Here is a 7,441-nt window from a genome sequence, read left to right as displayed (position 1 = left end):
TTTATTTTGAGTTCAACTGTTTGAAAATGAATTATTTCACATTCTTTCAAAGTGTTAAAGTTATTGTGTAGGTAGGTATGTATATATATATGAGTGTGTGTGTGTGTGTGTAAATATATGTGTGGATAGCTGTATCTATCTCTTATCACCATTTATTGTCTTCTTTCCATGCTAGAATAGTTTGGATGCACAAAAGATTGTGCCAAGTTTCAATGTCTGCTCAGGTATAGGTTCCATGGATGGATGCTCTTCCTAATGCCAACCACTTTACAATAATTTACTGGGTGCTTTTTCACGGCACTAGCATTAATGACCCCTCTCTAAGCTGAGAGGGAGTTTATTAGAGATGGAGGAGTAAGTATGATAGAGGAGCAGGAATGTGTGCCTCGCTGAAGAAGAGCTTCCCCAGCTTCTTACTATCATTCAAATTTATGCCAGAAAGAAAACTGAAGTCTAATGTAATTTGAATATGGTAAAATGTCGTGCGTTTTACTCTTCACTAAGTGTGTATGTGAGTATCCTCCATTCTTTGTTTTCAATCATTTGACTGCATCTATGCTGTGGCACCAGCTTGAATGCTTTTCGTTTAATAAATCAATCCTAGGAGTTTTATATCCATTTCTTTTGCTGAACTGTTGCGTTACAGGGACATATATGTATATATATAAAAGTTTCTTTCAGTTTCCCTCTATGAAATCCACTCACAAGGCTTTTTGATCAGCCCAAGTCTGTAGTAGAAGACACAAGCCCAAAGAACCAAACAGTGGGACTGTACCTGGAAAAATGTGGCTTTTTACCACACCTGCACTTAAATATTTAAAGGAAGTTAATTATATGGCCAGTCTTAAAGCACTTAGCCTTATAGCTGACTTGTCAGACTCATGGCCATTAGATTCTGATAAGTCTATAAGCATAAGTGCTTTATGGATGCAAAACCATTGGTCACACTATGACTGGCCATATAATTAACTTCTTGTTAATACACTGTTTTCTACTCTAGGCACACGGCCTGAAATAATACATTACTGCTCTAATGTAGAAATGGTGGTGGTGGTTGTTTGTGGCAACAGTGGCGGCGGTACTTATCATTACTACTGCTATCATCATTACGACTCTCACCGTTACTATCATTATTATTGTCCACTTAATTTATTTATCAATAAAATTCTTTTCTCTTGAGTTGTAGTCTGTAAAATGAGAATATTATGAATATTTTCTGACAAAATGTTGCCTAATGGGATCTGACAGACACCAGAGTCCATAATTTGTTGACAGTGCACAAATGAATGCTCTTCTAATGCATTCCGTTTGATTTGATGCAGTAAATTAAATTTCTGCTTTTGCTGTTCATATTTGCATTTCCAAATATTATTCCAGTTTTTGTGTTCAAATATTGAACAGTATGTATGAACCATGTACTAGATCGATTATCATTGCATTTAGAACAGTCTGTTATTGTTGCATAGGTCAAACTTTGTTAATAATTGTTTCAATTAACTGTTGTTACAAGTTTTTTGGCTATCTTTTACTTAAAACCATGGCTCAATCCATGTACTTTGAGCTATGACCAACAAGTTTTCTTTGGCAATGCTAAAGACATTTTGGTGACATGGATAGTGTGTCACTATAAATTGTATGACCTGTTCTTGTTTGGGTCTTCCTTGGGTTGTCGTAAGTTGTCATATGGGTATTTCTATAGTATGCTCTATACTATTTCCTATAAATAGAGATGGGTATTTTTGCTTCAGTAGAAATTCTTTGAGAACTTTTTTTTGTTTGTCTCTGGTATACAACTCTTCCACAATGGTACAAAATTTTCCAGATAGGCAGTATGTGATATTGTGTTTTGTATGTGTTAGATTGCACAATTTATGAAAGATAAGAAGTTTGCATTTTTGTAGAAGATTTCTTCATTCTTTAAAAGATAACAAGAGCACAAACCTCAGCCAAGGCAACATCAATGTTCTCTTAACCATTAGCCAAAGATTATTTTTTAAATGAGAATATCAGAAATAAACTCGAATGCTCTCACAAATAAGAATATTAAAAATGACCCTGACTGCTCTCAAATATTTAGTAAAAAAAGCTGGAAAAATAATCCAAAATCCTTGTCCTGTACAGGATCGATCCCAAAATTTAATCAGTTTGTGCTAGTCACAAGGTTAAACATCCCTGAAAGTTTCATCTGAATCCATCCAGTAGTTCTTAAGAAATCTTGTCCATGGACAAACAAACACAACTGAAAACCTGCTACCTCCGCCTTAGCGGAGGTAACAGGTTTGCATTTTTGTACAAGATTTCTTCCTTCAGCAAGATTTCTTCCTTCAATAAGATTTCTTCCTTCAGCAAGATTTCTTCCTTCAATAAGATTTCTTCCTTCAAGATTACTTTCAACAAGATTTCTTCCTTCAGCACAATGCTATATTTCTGGTAAGGCAACTGTAGGAGAAATATCTAGCCAAAGATAAACCTCTGTATTTGCCTCTTGTTAAAATAGGGGATCCACTCCTATTTTACTGCAAGACAATGCCAGACCACACATCACTTTTGTAAATTTCATCATCATTTTAATGATAAAAACTTTGCACATTTTCAGATTTCTCAACATATGAAACATGTATAGTCTCCATTTTTGTTGAAGATTTCTTCCTTATATGAAAGATGAGAAGTTTAATTTTTGTATGAGATTTCTTCATTATATGGAAGATAAAATTATATTTCTATGATTTCTAAAATTATATTATATGGAAGATAAAATTATATTTCTAGAAGGTTTCTTTGTTATATAACAGATGAGAAGATTGCATTTTTGTAGAATATTCCTTCATTATATGAAAGATGGCAAGATTAATTTTTGCATGAGATTTCTTCAATATATGGAAGATAGAATGCTTGCATTTGTGTTCGTTATATGAAATATAAAAAATTTACCTTTTTGTAGAGAATATCTTCATTATATGGAGTTTGCATTTTTGTTGAACTTTTCTTAATTATATAAAAGATGAGAAGTTGACATATTTCAAGAAGATTTCTGCATTATATGAAATATAATGCAGAAATACATGTGTAGAATATTTCTTCATTATATGAAATATGTTTGAATTTTTGCTGGAAATTTCTCCATTATATGGAAGATAAGAAGTTTGCTTTGTCATTGGAGATTTCTTGAAAGATAAAAAGTTTGTTTCAGTAGATTTATTATCTTTTATATAATGATAGAAATCTTCTACAGAAATGCAAATGCAATGCACAAATCATCTACAAAATTATATGTAGAAAATTTCTTCATTATTTGGAAGATACAAAGTTAGCATCATTGTAGAAGATTGATTCATTATTTGAAAGATGGAGCAGCTTACAATTTTGGAAAAGATAATTAGCTTGCATTTTTGTAGAAAATTTTTTTATTATATAAAACATAGGTAGGTAGTATTTTTGTAGAATTGTTCACTATATGAAATATAAGAAGCTTCCATATTTGCAGGAGATTTCTTCATTATATGGAAGATAGAAATTTACATTTTTGTAGGAATTTCTTTGTTGTATGAAATATAAAATATTTACATTTATGTAGAATACTTCTTCAAGTATGTGAAATATATAGAGTTTGCCTTTTGCAGAAGATTTCTTATTTATATGAAATGTAAAAAGTTTCCATTTTTGTAGGGGACATTATTATATTAAAAATAATTTTACATTTTTGCAGGCCTCTTCATTACATGAAAGATAAGGTGTTTGCATTTTTGTAGATTTCCTAATACTCTGAAAGATAATTAGCTTGCATTTTTGTAGAATATTTCTTCATTATATGTCTGGCATTGACTTGCAATAAAATAGGAGTGGATCTGTTGAATAATCTAATTTTTGTAAGTTTCTGCATCATACTTTCAAAGTTTCTGACGTATACTTTCACCATGATTGATGAGCGAGGTTTAATGAAATCATAATGGATCATACCTGTGCCAGACCACCAAAAACATACCATCTTCTTTTGATGAATTCTGCTTTTTGAACTGTGTTTTGGTGGCTCATGTTTGTCCAACTATTGTGCTGAACGTTAATTGTTGTATTGGATCCATTTCTCATCACATGTTACAATTCGATTCAACGATGATACATTTTTGTGATGAGAAATTAGTATAATGCAGTCTTACAAACTTATCTAACTTTTTCGCATTAACAATTTGAACTAGGCATGAAATCTTTTGAAAATTTTCAAATGAAAACTATTTTCTTCAGTTTAATAATCCTTACTCATAGAAGAAATGAGTGAACATACATAACATTAACACATTAGCTGTGGAGATTATATTTACCAAACATTTCTCGGAAATCTCATATTTCGCAGAAAACATGATGACAAAATATGTTGGAAAAAATTTTCAGAAGAAAAATTATTGTCTTCTCATTTGTGACTTTCAGTCATTCTCCTTCATATTTGTAAGATTCAGCAGTAACATACATTAACTAATAGTTGTGAAGATTATATTCACCAGACATTTCAGTGAAATCTCAACTTTTCACAGAAAACAGTTTCTCGGAAAACATTTTCTCAGAAATCATTACCTATTTTAAAAATTCAGGAATGAAAAATTATTCAGTCTCATATGAGACTTTAAAATTTTCTTTCTCATACTTCCAGTATTGAGATATTAAAACATTCTTTTCTCAGGTTAATACTTATTGGTGGCATACAATTTTTCTTACAATTGTCAGATTCGGAATGAATGGGTTAATATATAAAAGCTGTGAAGATTATATTTTGTAAACATTTAACTGAAATGTCAACAATTCTAAGAAAAGATGACTGAAAATGTATGAAATGAACATTTTGAATATCATTCATGCTTTTTAATGCCACAGATGTTCACCTGATGCGTGCTAAGAGATAGGTATCATAGTTGCAAAGGATGACCAAAAATGTTGGAAATTAGCATGAAATCTTTTGAAAATTTTGAAATGAGAATTTCTCAGACGAATATCCATTTCTGACATTCAGTTTGTCTCCCTGACACTTATCAGATTCAAATGTAATGGGTTAACCTACTAACGTAGGTTAGTAGTTGTGAAGATTGTTGTTACCAAACATTTCACTGTAATGTCAACCTTTCTCAGAAAACATGACAAATAAAAATGTTGGAAAGGAGCATAAAATCTTTCCTCAGGTTAATACTTATTTGTGACATTCAATAGTCCCTACTGACAATTCAGAAGGAATGGGTTAACATATGTGAAGTAATAGCTGTGAAGATTATATTTACCAAACATTTCTCTGAAATCTCAACATTTCTCTGAAATCTCAACATTTCTCAGAAAGACCATTAGAAATTATCCTCAAATCTTTTTAAAATTTTGTAATGAAAATTTATTGATTCTCATTTGTGACTTCTCCCTCATACTTATGTCTGAGGGAGAAGTCACAAATGAGAATCAATAAATTTTCATTACAAAATTTTGAGAAATAATAGGTGAAGATACATTAACTAATAGCTATGAAAATTGAATTTCCCACACATTTCACTACATCATCAACCATTCACCGAAATGTCAACCTTTCTCAGAAAACATGAAGGCCGCAAATATTGGAAATCAGCATGAAATCATTTAAAAATTTTGAATCGAAAAATTATTCTTTTCTAAGGCTAATGCCCATTTATGAGTGTCAATTTTTCTCCTGCAAATTTGTCAGTTACATCTGTTAATTCATTTCACTGAAATTTCAACTCTTTGGAAAAAACATGACAACCGAAAGTGTGAGCTGAAAAATTATTGTTTTCTTAAGGTAATATGCACCTGTTAATGAGCATCAAGTCAATTGAAAATTTTCAAATGGAAAACTATTCTTTGCTCATTGGAGGCATTTAATTCTTCGTACTCACTAATGTCAGATTCGGCAGAAATGAGATAATATACAGTACTCACAATTGTACGTTTCATAGAAATGGGATAATAATAACTGTTAAAATTATATTTACTAAACATTTCAGTGAAATGTCAGCTTTTCTCAGAAAAGAGGATAATCGAAAATGTGAGAAATGAACATCAAAATATATTCTTTTCTAAAGCTCATTGGTGACTTCCATATATTCTTACTCGACTAATGCCCTGGATGCTCACCTCATGCATGCAAGGAGGTGGACATCCTAGCTGCAAAGATTATAGTTACCAAATATTTCACTGTAATGTCAACCTTTCTCAGAAAACATGACAATCGGAAATGGAAATCAGCATAAAACCTTTTGAAAATTTTGAAATGAAAAATTATTCTTTTCTTAGACTAATACTCACTCATTAGTCATGGATTAAAATACTGCATGGCACCTTCGGCGGCGAAGCTTTGTGAGTAGATTTGGTACATGTTAGAGAATCTGTGTTAGTTCCCCCCACCATCGCTTGACAACTGATGTTGGTGTGTTTACATCACTGTATCGCAGAATCAGTACTTGGGTCGATTTCTTCAACTGAAGGTTGTGCTCCAGCATGCCTGGAGAATAAAAGAACAAAAGAATCTACTAATAGGTGGGAAGATTATATTTACCAAACAATCAACTGACATTTATCAATGTTTATATACATTAAATAATAGCTATGAAGATTATATTTTCCAAACATTTCACTAAAATCTCAGACTGAAAACGTTGGAAATTGGTATCAAATTTCTGGAAAATTTAGAAAGAAAATATTAATCCATTCACTGATTTTCAAATTTTCTGACACACACTTGTCGCATTCAAAAGTAATGAATTAATATACATCAACTAATAACTGTGAAGATTATATATACCAAAAATTTCATTGAATTATCAGACTTTCTCAGCAGAAAGGCTAATTTGAAGTAATTGTCAGTTTTGAAATGTAAAATTAGTCTTTCCTCATTTCTCACTAAAATATCAAAGATTCGCACAAAGCATCACAACCGAAAATATGGAAAATCAGATTCTATATTTTGAAAACATTGAATTAAAAAAAGCTTTGTTTTTCAACTTTATGATTTTTGAGAAAAATTAATAATTCAGTGAAATATTCGGTAAATATAAGTTTCTCATCTATCAGCTAACATATATTAACTAATTATGACTCAAAAGAAAAACAGTATATTAACCATTTATTACGGAAAAGAAAAAGTGTTTTTCAGAAAAATGAAATGTCACTGTGCAATAGTCAACTAGAAAAGAGGAAATTTTCATTATCAAATAATTTCATGTCTTCATGCTTTTTGGTAATATTTGCGACTTTGTTATTTTTGAGAAAAAATGTGCTTTGTGTGACATGTTTGGTAAATATAAGATTTTCATCTATCATCTAATGTATATTAACAAATTATTATTCAAATGAAAAAGTGTTTCTCATAAAAATGAAATGTCACTGTGTAATTAGTCAACTAGAAAAGAGGAAAGTTTCGCCATGAAATAATTTTATGTTTTCATGCTTATTGGCATTA

The sequence above is a fragment of the Octopus bimaculoides genome, chromosome 16 (genome assembly GCF_046866305.1).
Source record: "Octopus bimaculoides isolate indiv1 chromosome 16, ASM4686630v1, whole genome shotgun sequence".
In the NCBI taxonomy this organism is placed as follows: Eukaryota; Metazoa; Mollusca; class Cephalopoda; order Octopoda; family Octopodidae; genus Octopus; species Octopus bimaculoides.
This window is presented reverse-complemented; position numbering follows the sequence as displayed.